The sequence below is a fragment of the Siphateles boraxobius genome, unplaced genomic scaffold (assembly GCF_051911475.1).
Source record: "Siphateles boraxobius isolate OS27281-9 unplaced genomic scaffold, OSU_SipBor_1 5, whole genome shotgun sequence".
Classification (NCBI taxonomy): Eukaryota; Metazoa; Chordata; class Actinopteri; order Cypriniformes; family Leuciscidae; genus Siphateles; species Siphateles boraxobius.
The window spans coordinates 13,707,941-13,722,450 of record NW_027509141.1 but is presented as its reverse complement, the minus strand read 5'-3'; the positions used below and the strand labels follow the sequence as shown (position 1 = coordinate 13,722,450).

Below are 14,510 nucleotides of genomic sequence, written 5' to 3'. Positions count from 1 at the left end.
GCGCGCCTCTGGCCATGCAGTGCGCGCTCCACACTCGCACACACACTTGGATATGCGTCAAAATCTTGTGTTTATTTGTGATAATCTTAGCCCTGTATCATTATTGTCCTACCTGTATTATGAATGCATTTGACGAATTGCTTTGTTCCTTTTTTTGGATAAAAGCGTCTTCTAAATATGTAGCTAGGCTATATACCCTAATAAATGTTATAATAATTAGCCTATTATTATTATTTGCGTACACGGACCCAAACACTTCTTCTAAGTTAGGTGACTGGAATATTTCGCAAAACTGCAATGGAAACAGTTTTTGCGCATTTACATTTTCGAATTGCCTGAAAAACCACCTCATGCGAGCGTAACAACTTTTTTGCAATAAACGAGAGTTTTTGCGAAATTGACGTGTTTCCATTGTGCGTAACCTACCTATTTTCAATTCGCAATTTCAATGTGTTTTCAAAGTTTTTTATTTGTGTATTTATTTAATTTGTATTATTTTGTTCCCCAAGCTCATAAAATAAATTTGGGTCGCACATAAATTGACAGGGTCGGTCGGAAACCGGAACCAAACTAAATTTTTTTTTTATGCCCGATAAAGACCACCAATTACCTCATTTCCAGAATTAGGATATTGGCTCTGAAGTTGCCTCACATGTTGTTCTAGTTCACCATCATCTATTGCAGACAGCATACTTCTAACAGGTATACCCAGCAACTTTGACTTCTTGTACAGAAATGATGAGGAGCATCCCAGTATTTCAGCAGTTTTTGCAATTGTATGGCCTTGCTTCAGCAGAAATTCAATGTGTTCTCTGGTAACATCAATGGCTGGTCGGCCTCTTCTCCCTACAAAAAGAAAAAGTCAAATAAGTTTAAGTGTTTAAGCAGCATTGGACTGTTTATTTTTTGTAATTTATAGTATATATCAGCATACCAATTCTCATACATGTATTGAAATTGCATATTGTTAATGAATAGGCCAGCAGGCTACACTGGAAATGGAGAGACTTGTGGAATTGCAAAAATACAGTATTGCTGTGACCAGTGGCAGTGGTGTAAGACCAATAAATTTAATGATTGCATAAATAAGCACATGGATCCATAGCCTATACAGTAAATCAATAAATATAAAGAATTATTGCTAATTAGTATAGCCATAAACCTGAATGTGCAGCGTGGTTGTTTTATCAAACTGATAATATAATTCACATATTAAAGTGTGGCAATACATTATATAACAATTATATTAATACTAATTATAAAAATAACACGAGTTGCTTGATGCAAGTAAATAGTGGTCTAATTATTGTATGGTTTCTATGCTACAATGTCATATATGACATCACTAGGTAGCCGGAAAGAAAGAAAGAAAGAAATAAAGAAAGAGAGAGAGAGAGGAAAAGAAAGAAAGAGTGCGAGAAAGAAAAAAAAACAGAGAGAAAAAAGAAAGAATGAAAGAAAGAGAGAAAAAAGAAAGAGAAAGAAAGAGAAAAAGAAAATGTATGAAAGAGAGAGAGAGAAAGAAAGATAGAGAGAGAGAGAGAGAGAGAGAGAGAGAGAGAGAGAGAGAGAGAGAGAGAGAGAGAGAGAGAGAAATAAAGAGAGGGAAAGAGAAAAAGAAGGAAAGAGAGAAAGAAAGAAAGAGAGAAAGAAAGAGAGAAAGAAAGAAAGAAAAATAAAGAATGAATGAAAGAGAGAGAGAGAGAAAGAAAGAAAGAGACTCAAGCCGTTCTTTCTCGCAGCTGTTTTGGCGGCTGGCTTGACCGTGTACTTTCAAACCGCGGCTGACTTGACCGCAGTCACCGGCGAACCCTTCTACTGTCTATGGGTGAGCCTCAAGAAACCAATATAGATGTTAAAAATTGCCAGATTTCCCATTTAACGTAAATAAATATAATAGATGAATGCAATGATGACTCACCTGAACTAATGCGCCTGACAGAGAAACGTCGTCCTTCCCCAGCATGGAAATTTGCGTCTATGAGAGTTTTCAGTTGAGCCAAACTGCTTTTGAGTTCATTGTTTGTGTCTGGTGATAGCAAATGTTCAATTCTTCCGAGATTTCTTTCACAGTTTTCAATAGAACGACGTTCCCTCTCTCCACAAATCCCCTGTGTGAGGGCTCGTTCAATTTCATGCCATTTTCTGGTGGTTTTTTCGATTACAGCCAACGCCATGACTGCTACTTTCTTCTCCCATTCATAGAATCGAACACACTTCTTCTTTGATTACGTATTTATATCTAAAATAGAGCAACATCATAGTCATAATGACGTTTGAGATATCTTTAACTTTCATTCTGACTAGGCAAAACTGAATTACAGATATCTGCAATTGTCATTTAAGATGTGTGACGAGTTGAATGTCGTTTTTAATTACGTCATTGCAGATATCTGTAATTCAGTTTTGCCTAGTCAAAACTGAATTACAGATATCTCTATCTGTCGTTTCGACTAGTCACAATTACGTCACAGATATCTTGAATGACAATTCCAACTATCCAAAATGTAATTAGGACTAGACAGAAAGACGTTGTTGATATCTACAATGTTAATTCCGGATAGTCAAACTTAGCTTTTAAATGTTAAAATGGCTTGCCATAAAGACGCGAAAACAGATGTTGACCAGGGAACCGTCGAGTGTTAACTGTCAAATGACAGGGGTGTTGTCACAGCCTACGTCGCAGGTTAGCTCCTCAAGTGGGAATGGAGAGTGCCGGATTCAAATTAAAAAAACATCTTACTCGAGTGACGAATATAAACTTCCCGGGTATCGTTGGGCTCGTGCAATGATTGGCTACAATTTCTATCAGTCATGTAATTTTGATTCTTTCATTGGCTTTCGTTGTAAAGACAAAATGATAGGATATGCATATCATGACGTCAAAAAAAAAAAACTGACTGCAGTTTTTGGCTATTTTGAACTAGATATTAGGTGTGTTCGACATCGGCTGCGGCTGGATGTAAGCGATCGGCGAGAGTAGCCGCGTGCAGGCGGGGAGGAGCTGCAAACGGAGATATAAAGCCGGACACGTTGTGGCTGCCGTAGTTTGCTGCAATTACGTCAGTCATGGCAGATCACGTGGTGTTTGCTTTCTTTATCGCAGACGAGCTGGAAGCGATAGAAATTCCATTATTATTGCATGACATTGAGCACAATGAGCAACGAAAGTGAGTAAAGGTTAAATGTAAGGAGTATCTTTTTAAACAAATTATAGACACATTATCAATTTACTTGTCAAGTTACTATATCTGACAATTATATGTTGAATACAAATACTGTATCGATAGTCTTTACAATACTGTACTGTAGTCTTTGCAATGTATTACTAATGTAATGGGTGGTTTTTGTAATCAATAGCTACTGTTGCTTGCCTTTTAATAATAATAATAATTATTATTATTATTTTGGTTTAAATAGAAAATTACTCATTCTTACAAAGAATAATGGAGTGTTACTCCAATTTCAACACTTATGTATACACTAATTATTTCATTAAAATCCCCATTCAACATAAAACACTGATAATAAAATTTTGACTACATGTGTGTTCAGTTAGGCTACATATATATATGAGTACAATTCCTTTTGTTCTTATATAGAATGGTTCCAAAAATAGACAATTTTGTGGAGGATGTTGTCCCTCTCTACAGTCCCTCAGAATTTAGAGGTCATTTCAGGCTCTCCAAAGAACAAGTGGAGGTTTGTACTGGTTAATATCGGTTAATATACAATTAATTGAAAACAAGTGTTAGTATGTTGTCTTGATAACCTATTTTTCTACCTTTGCAGGATGTCATCACTACCCTTGGTCCTGTTTATATGAATTTACAACAGACCAAACTTCCACTCACAAACAGTGTTCTTGCCTGCCTTTGGACATTGGCGAATCAGGAGTCATATCGTGGGGTGGCAGATAGATTCAACATGTCAAAATCCACTCTTGCCAAGCATCTCCATGAGTTTTGTTTTAATGTGAACACATACATGGCCCACCACATTTCCTGGCCCAGAGGTCAAAGGCTGGAGATGTCAAAGTTAGGGTTTGACGCAGCAGGTTTCCCCAACACTGTATGTGCAGTGGATGGGTGTCACATTCCTATAATGAGACCCCACTGTGATAATCCCCTAGCATACATGAATAGGAAACAGTTTTATTCTGTAAATTTAACTGGGTTTTGTGACAGTCAGCGACGCTTCTGTCACATCAGTGTGGGTCACCCTGGGAGTTGGCATGATGCCAGAGCATTTCACTTGACAGAAGTTTGTCGTCTTCTTGAAGAAGATCCTCATTCCCTTGTTCCACAGGGAATGCACATAATTGGGGATTCTGCCTACCCTTTGTTACCTCAACTTATGAGGCCTTATAGAGACAATGGCCACTTGTCTGCTAGGCAAAGATACTTTAACAGAAAGCTCAATGCAGCTCGTGTGGTCATTGAGCATGCATTTGGCATTCTAAAATCTAAGTTTAGGAGGCTCCATTACCTGCAAATGAGAAGCATTTCTAATATCAGTTCAGCAGTCTCAGCATGCTGCATTTTGCATAATCTTTGTTTAGAGCCCAGTGATCAAGTTGTTGTGGTAGATGGTGTTGATGATGAACCACACCACCAGCAACCCCACAACACTAATGCATGTCATCATAGAGACCAGATTTGTGGCCAGATCTAACTGATGTATACTAAACATACAAAAAAAAAAAAAAGATTTGAATGTACAGAAATAGTCAACAAATGATAAAAAAAAAAACAGATTTTGTGTTGAAATTAGGAAATATATTTTATTGAACATGATTAGTTTGTCATTGGAAATTGTGTTCTTTGGGAACAAAAAAACATTTTGGGGAAAGCTGCAAATCAAGAAAAAAAAAAAAACCTTTACATTATTGAGGTTCATGGGTTCTGTAATAGATGCATAATTTGCTCTTGTCTTTTTCCCATTTTCTTTAGCTCCTCAACAATTGTTCCCAAGCTGGTCAACATCTTTTTTTCAAAGGACCTTCTGCGCCTCTCCTTAAGTCGCCGCCATCTCTCCAGATCTGGCCTTACCAGGGACTCAAGCACAGCAAGTCCTTCTCTCGGCATGCTCTTCATACGCCTCCAGAAACTGTAAGGGTTGTGATCGTCTTTGCCTGTTTGTGATGTTTGTATTTGGTATGGTAGAGGTTCCTGGCTGTTCATCTATACTAGCACTTGCTGGAGGAGGTCTCTTCCAAACCCAGAGGTGTGGAGTGGATGGTGCCAGGTGGTGCAGTACCGATTCCCGATGACCCAAATAACTCATCCATTAGCTGGTGGGGGTGAATTTCAAATATAAAATGAAAAATAACCAATGTTTCTTGTAAGACATGACAATGTTATTTCAGAAACAAAGTAAAGCAGTCTTCAACTTACTGTATAGTACTCCCAGGTAATCTTCCCCTCCCCAGTTGCACGGCGCCTGTCTTTTACCCTTTTATATGTGGTTAACATGTTTGCTAGTTTTTTTCTAATTTTCTCACTTGATAAGTTGTAGCCCTTTTGTGAGAAGGAGTTTTGCATTTTTTTATAGAAGGCCATTTTGTTCCTAAAATAAAGTTGCTGATGAGTTTTTGTAAGGTCCAGTAGAAATAGTGTCATTTGATGTGTTATTTCTGTAAAATGGAGGGGATAAGGAGATAAATAGATTAACACTACAAAACAAAGAAAAATGTAAATTAACCACAGTATTGACATTAATCTTCCTTATATTATTTGATGCAATACCTTGAGATTCATGCCTGTCTGACTGGAAGGAGGGGGATGAAGGTTGAATGGATTCTGAAGGGTTTCCACACATTGCACCAGGTTGCAGAGTGGCAGGCGGTGGGTACTTGACAGTGGAGGTAAGTTGTACAGGGGGCCTAGTGGGGCACTGGCTGGATGATGGTGGTACAGGGGGCCTAGTGGGGCACTGGCTGGATGATGGTGGTACAGGGGGCCTAGTGGGGCACTGGCTGGATGATGGTGGTACAGGGGGCCTAGTGGGGCACTGGCTGGATGATGGTGGTACAGGGGGCCTAGTGGGGCACTGGCTGGATGATGGTGGTACAGGGGGCCTAGTGGGGCACTGGCTGGATGATGGTGGTACAGAGGGCCTAGTGGGGCACTGGCTGGATGATGGTTTCACAAAACTGAGGTTTAGGGGTACCGGTGACCTAGTGAGACATGAAATAGGAGGTTGGAGGAGCTTTGCAGCAGAAGCTGGGCCACTGAGGAGAGCTGTTTGGAGAGAAGATGTGGTCAGTGTCACCCAAGAAATAATTCCAGTATATTCTTGTTCATTAAGTAAATGTATACCTTTTGTTTCAACAGCTGATACTTGCTCCATGACAGAAGAAAGGAACATTTGATCTGGGGGAATAAATGATAAATAAAACACTTGCACAAATCATTGGTGACTTGTAATTATTTCAGTTATGCTGTTTACTTACCATTTTGCATCCTCTCTGCAATGTCCTTGGAAACTGTTAGCATGACAACATTACCTTTGCTGTCTAACACATTAATGGTTATGTTGTCCATTTTGTTGTGTGTTACACAGGGTAATCCAGGTTATTTATATATCCTAAGGAACCATGGGACCATAGCCAACACCTGTTGCATTCATTATTACTAATAGTTAGCAACAAATGCAATTACCATTTTAAGTCAACCTTCAGTTTTGGCTCAACATTAATTAGCAGTGATTTCCATTGTTTTCGTGATTTAGTGATTTTAAGTAACTTTATGTATTAACCATGGTATTAACACACTTTTGAGATGTGTGTATAAGTGGTGTTTTGGACAAGATAACATATTGGATATATACTTTAGCAGTTTGACATGGGTGTTTCTGCTAATGCAAAATGATAAAAGTTACCTTTAAAAATATATATAGGCTATATTCCCTGCTGGGTATGTTTTTTTTTTTAGCAACATGATTTACATTACCCTCCACCTGAGCTCTTTTTAACATTTGAGACAAAACACCATTCATTTTCATATGCAAAAAAAAGCACATTTCTGTTGGATTTATTTTGTGATTTAGACCAACTCTTTGAAAGTGAACAGAATGTTGTCCTGTTGTTAAGTTGAAGATACAGCAAGTTGTTAGCAGTTTGTTAACCACATGCAGGTGAAGTATAAACACAGCAAAATAAACTAGAGAATATGAAGAAACCATATGAACAAATGGAGGAACATGATGTAGCCTATTATGCATCATTTGTATATGAGCATACATTTATAACCACATTAGATTGTATGTTTTTAAGATTAACATTTGAGTTATTAAAAAAAGCTCATTTGAATAGGTTATGCAGCTGAATAGGCTACTGTAAAAGGTTTGTATGAAAAATAATGCCAAATAAACATACACAAACCCTATAGGCTTTTAACAATAAAGTAAATACAGTAAAACAATATTTAATAAATATGATTTATAAGATGAAGACGACATTAAAACGTAATGAACTGTTTTAAAAGTCCATATATGAGAATTTCTGGAACTGAATTCCTCGCAATAAACTTGAAACGCACGTCATCGGTGTTGTTAGTGAATCCGGCCAATCGTGGATCAGTTGTGTCGTCATCAGAACCTGTGCAGCCGCTCTTGAGAATCTGCGCTGGCTGAATCCTGCGGCTGCTCTCGCATCGCTCTCGCGGTACTTTGATAGCACACGTCACAGTCATGTGGAGTCAGCGCTGCATCAAGTCGGACAGAATTTCTAACCGGCATGCACTGCTTCAAGTCTGCCGCCGATCGGTCTGCGCAGAGCTGCATGAAGTCGAACAAGCCTATTGCCTATCTTTGTTTGTGTGTGTGTGCGGTGTTAATTTGTTCATTACACTCTAAGCAACACACCCATTGTGAGAATATTATTCTCCCTCAGCATACAATCTAAAAAGTCTATGTACATTTCTTTATTCTAGCCAGCACAACTGCCATGTTTGCACATTTTTCCTTTTGTGTTTAAGCTAAACATCTGGTATTCATTAATAGAGGAGTGCTCACCCCTCCTCTCTCTCTCTCTCTCTCTCTCTCTCTCTCTCTCTCTCTCTCTCTCTCTCTCTCTCTCTCTCTCTCTCTCTCTCTCTCTCGATGTTCGTTCCATTTCTATACATTGTGTGTTTGATAGAGCTCCTAGGATCCCCAGCCAGGATATGTTGGGAATCTAACAGGATATTGCCCATATTAAGAAGCTGTTATATAACGTCTATATGATATCTATGATGTAATGTTTGATTTTATTGGTTAGACTTGTATTCTTTGGTTTAAGAATTTCACTATATAAACCCTAGACAAAGGATACTGGGTTGAGCTTCTACTCCAACCAGCGCTGGTGTATTGTATTATCTGTTCATAATAAAGGACCAGGATTTGGGGCACTTTTCGTTTGGACCATTTCATTTCCATTTCTGACACCCATATAACTTTCTGCTACCGGGAGTCAGTTTTTATGCATTATTTTATTGCATAACCGACAAGCATGATACTTCACCCTGAAGAAAAGCGATGTAAACAAAGGAATAACCATGGATATTACAACGTTATTGTTTCTTTGGACTAAAAATGCTCCATGGGATGTTATTCAGTGGACCCTCAGCTTTCCATTCAATCTGGAACTTTTAGTAGTGGATGCGTGTGTGGCTCGTTATTACGACAATACTGGTAAGTACTCCGTTTTTCATTACGTGTGTTTTGATGTGTACTGCTTACTTAAATGCAAGAAATACATTCGTTATAAGCTTTTCAACGAAAAACAGGGCTCTATCATCGATGCTTGAGGCTTAGACCTTTAAAATGATACATAGTTTGCCAAGATTAATGATATTCTTTCACGTTAAATCCATTCATAAACATGAAACTAGTGGGGGAAAAAAGGTTTCAGTGCGCTGGCGCTCTGGCAACGGTTAACAGGTTAAGTTTGAAAGCATGGGAAATGATCCCGGGCATGTCACATTGGGTACTAAACACTATAAAGCGAGGCTACTCGCTGCTGTTCGCTCGCAAACCCCCACGCTTTCAAGCCAGGGTCGAAACTACGGTGAAAGACTTTGTGCCGAGATAGCGAAACTTCTGGAAAAAAGGTGCAATAGATATCGTCCCTCTAATACAGAGCGGATCAGGCTTCTACAGCAGATATTTCCTTGTCCCCAAAAAGGATGGCGGTCTCAGACCCATCCTAGATCTCAGGCGCTTGAACAGAGCCCTCATGCAGAGATCGTTCAGAATGCTCACAACCAGACAAATACTCGCGCAAATTCACCCGAGGGACTGGTTTATCTCAGTGGATCTGAAGGATGCTTCTTTTCAGATTCAGATAACACCCCATCACAGGCCTTTCTTACGATTCGCCTTCGAGGGCCAGAGCTATCAGTACGCCGTCCTGCCGTTCGGTCTATCTTTAGCACCTCGTACATTCACAAAGTGCATGGACGCGGCGCTCGCCCCCCTGAGAATGCGGGGGATGCGAATACTGACCTACTTGGACGATTGGCTGATTCTAGCACAGTCAGAGATGGAACTGTAAGCACACAAAGCTTTATTACTCAGCCATTTACAGTACTTGGGCCTCCAAGGCAACTGGACCAAGAGCTTGCTGTCTCCCAGCCAGAAAATTTCCTTTCTGGGAACAGACTTGACTCTGTGTCAATGACAGCGCGGCTGACATCACAGCCCGCGCTGCAGATTCAGCGCTCGCTGCAGATTCAGTGCTCAGCAGCGTCTTTCAAGGTCGGCAGTTTTCTCCCTCTCAAAAGTTTTCAGAGGATGCTAGGCCTTATGGCCTCGGCCTCGGGGGTGCTTCGACTGGGCTTGCTTTACATGCGCCCGCTCCACCACTGGCTGAAGACGCGTGGTTCTTCATATTCCCCTTAGTTCGGTGGCCGCACTAAGGGGCTAGCCACCTCGAGACAAAGCCTTTCCAGATGGATAGTGGGCGCTATTGCTCTGGCCTATAAGTCTAAAGGCCTTCAGTACCCTTTGGGCATCAGAGCCCACTCCACAAGAGGCATGGCCTCGTGGCCTTGGTCCAGTGGGGTTTCACTCCAAGACATTTGTATGCCGGCAGGCTGGGCCTCCCCATCTACATTTATAAGGTTTTATAACCTGGAAGTTCCTGCCTTGCAGGCTAATCGGTTTTCAGTCTAATATGCCTGTCTGACAGGCTGAATTATTCAATTGTCATGCAGCTCAGGATGACTTTGTCCACCCTGACTGTTATACTGTGCTAAGCACCCATCCCAATTAGTCAGTTGTATGACTAGGTTATATTCTTAGGCCCACTACTCGTTGGTCTAGATATTACCCACGGCCTTGGGGCCATGTGTGTGGATGACTTCAGCACGCACGGCGTTTTACATTGGGTTACTGTAGCGTAAGCTAGCTTACACAACACGAGAGTACTCTCATAAGAGAATGCTCTCGGTTACTAAACGTAACCCCGGTTCTCTCTAGTTGAGGGAAAGAGTGTTGCGTAACCCTGCCGTGCTTGTGCTACGTTGTGGTTTCGCTTCAGTTTGAAAAACCAAAGAACACCCTATCTGGACTCAGCTTATATAGACATAAGCACGCCTATTCTGGCGGGTCGTGATGCGCGAGGGCGCTTGCGCCCTGATAGGCGCTGACGTCATGACGTCATAGTCCACCGATAGGCTGCAGCAGTTGCCGCAGGGCAACCAATAGGCGCGCGAGCCGTCTCGCCTAGGTCTGCTCTATGCAGCAATGCATTTTAAATTAATGCAAAATTATGGATAATTTTTGGCTTCAGTATTCTCGAGAAAATAAGTTTTCCCGAGTGTTGTTTTTTTAAGCAACACTCGTTCCCTCATCTAGAGAGAACCGAGGTTATGTTTAGTAACCAAGAGCGTTTTATTTTTTTTTCTTACTCACTTCATGGTACCGTCCAAGTTACGCATGTAACCATGGTTCCCTGAGTTGGGAAAAAGACACAGCATCGGTAGCTGACACTATGGGAACACAGCATTGGCTGATGATGCCACACAAATATCCTCCAAAGACACACCTTTAAGGTAGGGACACACCTAACCAACGTTAAAGAACTAGCTCTGACAAAAAACGACTGAGTTGTCACCTCGCGTCGCCTGCGTCGGGGGAAAAATTATGTGCTTGAATGTCATAAATAAAATTTCTTTTCCTTGCAGGAATAACATTTATATGCTTTTGAAACCTTAATGTATCCAAACACTTTGGTCAAAGTCAGTCAGTCAGTGAATCATCTCCGAATATAACAAAAGGGGAAATGAAACTAGACAGATGTGTAAATATATAAACTCATGACTTTGAGTAACAAAGCTTCTACCTGGAAACAGAAGGGTTTGCTGGATTATGCATATGAAGAACCAATCATATTGTTGGAAAAGATCTAATGAATCATGTCACCTTTGCCATGCTCCTATTCTATAAAAACTGTTTTATTCTTTTTGCTAGAGGGATTCTCTCTGAAATTGGTCTGAGATCCTCCGGCCGTGATTAAAGCATATTTGAAGGCATTGCCTGGAGTCTGTTTAGTTATTGCTGCGCAGCAGGTTAGTGCCTGCTAGGGACATGCCACTAGAGACATTATTCCCAAGCGATAGTGTCCAAAAAGGAATGAGAAGTTGTTCGACACAGTGTGAGACTCTTAAGTGGGGTTAGATGCAGTCAGGTAACTATGATTTTAAGGCTTTTTATTCGGTCAGAGTAGCTACACTTAGGCGTCAACCAAAATGGTCAGAGGGGAAGTCACCTTAGTATAATTTGCAGGTGGAAGGGACACTTGGTTAAACTTAAGTCAGGTGTTTTGGGGAAAATCTACCACAACACCGAAAGGACTACAGGCATCTGTCCACTAGCATGTGTGTTCTGCACCTGAGTGTAAAGGAGATAACTGTCTATTTATTGTTTGTTTGTTTCTTTGACTGTATTGTCTGCTCAGATTTCCTGGACTGAAATTCATCTTTAAAACTGGCATAAAAAACAAATACATCAGACAATACTGTACAACCACATTATATACCACATAATAAAAAACATGGTAAACACATTTGTCCCTATCAAAACATGCATAAAAAAATGAATACAATATATATAAATGCATAAATACACGCACACATACCTATACATATAAATGTTCTTTTTAGCCAACGGTATATACACAGCCTGCGCCCCGAAGGAAGGGCCTCAAAGCATGAGTGGGGGGATGGGTCTGGTCTGATTACAGTATATTGCTATTGCCTTTTTCTCCATAAAATGTGAAAACAGCTCTTGCAACCTACTGTTTTTGGACGGTGATTTTATTTGCTTCGTTAATTACTCGTATTAATTTATTTTTCTGTCTCGTTGTTAAACTGACATACCACAAAACGATATTATGTCGTTGTTGTAATAATAATAGACTAGTTTCTGTGTTTCTGTCCATCAAAAACTACATGGTATAAACTACATGGGATAAAAATGGCCCAGGGGCTTAGCTGTATCGATCCATTGGTCTTTGATGACAACATGGCCGATAACTGGAGAAAGTTTGAAAAGGAATGGCGCATCTACTGCTATGCAGGCTTGTCAGATAAATCAAAGAAAGTACAAGCCTACACATTGTTAAACCTTCCCTGTCCTGAAGCGGTTGACAAGTCTGAAACATTTGTGTATGATGACGGGGAAGATCAAGAGGATCCAGAGGTACTTCTAACTAAATTCTCTGAATTGTGCTTACCCGCAAAAAACGTCATGGATAGAGACGCGTTTAATACCGCTGTTCAAAAAGCAGTCGAATCTGTGCAAGCATACATCTCCACTTTGAAAAGAAATGTGAATGTGAAATGTGAAACCCTGGACTTGGCTGTTAGCATATGTTTGCTGCGATGAACAGTCTGAGAGAAGTCTTAAAGAGCTGAGAAAAGACACAGAGGTATGTGCTCTGCAAAAAACATGTTGCTCAAACTGTAATGGCCAACATCCTTCAGAAAAAAACAAATCCATACAACAAACCCCCCAACAACTGTGGTAAACTTAACCACTTTGCGAGACACTGCAGATCAGCACCAACACAGCAACTCGGTGCTAAAACATTCTATCAGCCTAGAACCTAGCAAAGAGTACATGAGCTGGATGCACAACCTGATGACAATATGCAGGACACTTTTTTTCTGTGTTGAGCAGTCAGAAGGGTGAGATTTTCTCAACTCTGTAAATTAAAAAATGGAAATCGCCAACTGAAAGTAAAGGCTGATACAGGCGCCAAGTGTAATGTAATATCAAAATGAATGCTAAAAGGTTTGAATCACACCATCCCTACCAACATAGCAGAGAAAGTTCATCTGGTGGATTATGGAGGAGAGACAATCAACACTGAGGGAACAGCAGTGTTGCAGTGTGTCCGTGAGGAATTTAAATTTCATGTAGTGGATCGTGATGTAAAACCCCTTCTCGGCCTACAGGATAGCATCGCTATGGGACTCATCCAACTGGGACCTGATGTACACATGCTGCATCATGAAGCACCGGAGGTATGTGAATACAGTGATCTTTTTGATTCTGATGTCATTGGCAGCTTTCCAGTTGTATATCAAATGAAACTTGATAACACAGTGACCCCTTTAGTCTGTTCACCCCGTAAAATACCAATAGCCATGAAAGAAAAATTAAAAGCAGAACTGAATCACATGATTGAGCTGGGTGTGATAAAACCTGTAACTGAGGCAACGGAGTGGGTTTCAGCCATGGTTGCAGCCGAAACAAGATGGGTCTGTAAGGATTTGCATGGACCCAATTCATCTTAACAAAGCCCTCCTCAGACCACGGCACCCCCTAAAAACAATTGAACAAATCATTGCAGATATGCCTGGTGTTTACGCTCAAATTGAAAAATAAATACTGGCACTTGTGTTTGCAACAAAAAAAAATCCGTGATTTTATCTATGGCCGACCTGTCACTGTAGAAACTGATCATCAGCACTTAATAATCATATTAAAAAAGCCACTCTACATGGCCTCACATCGCCTACAAGGTATGATGATGAAACTGCATTGTTATCATTGTTTGTGGCTGATGCTTTGTCCTGGGCCCACATCTGACCCACAACTCACTGATGACCTGCTGGAAGTCATGACCGCCCAGGTACTATCTTCCGGTCGGGTAGATGAACTCAGGGCTGCTGTGCAAAAAGATGTCACATGCCAACAGCTTTCTGACATGATTAGAAACGGCTGGCCAGCCACCTCAAAATAACTTCCATATTCCTTGCGTCCCTTCTTTTCAATGAGAGATGAGCTGACCATTCAGGATGACTTGCTGCTTCGTGGGGAGAGATTGATTATCCCACCTGCACTGCAGAAATTGTACGTAGGCCAGTTACATCAGGGCCATCCTGGTACAGCAACAAAGCGCAGGGCTAAGGAAATTATTTATTGGCCATCGATGAACACTGATATTGACGCTGAACTCTCTCGTTGCGCACCCTGCAATGCACTCAAACCTTATCAGACAAAAGAACCACTGTAGCTCC

At 40.7% G+C, this 14,510-nt stretch overlaps 1 long non-coding RNA gene across 1 annotated transcript; it reads left to right on the top strand.

Moving 5' to 3' along the window:
• The first annotated feature begins 10,908 nt into the window (after positions 1-10,908).
• LOC143711451 (uncharacterized) lies at positions 10,909-13,819 on the top strand. The gene is made up of 2 exons (XR_013194849.1): positions 10,909-11,036; positions 13,443-13,819. It is a non-coding gene; the product is annotated as an uncharacterized LOC143711451 (long non-coding RNA).
• Positions 13,820-14,510: the final 691 nt, after the last annotated feature.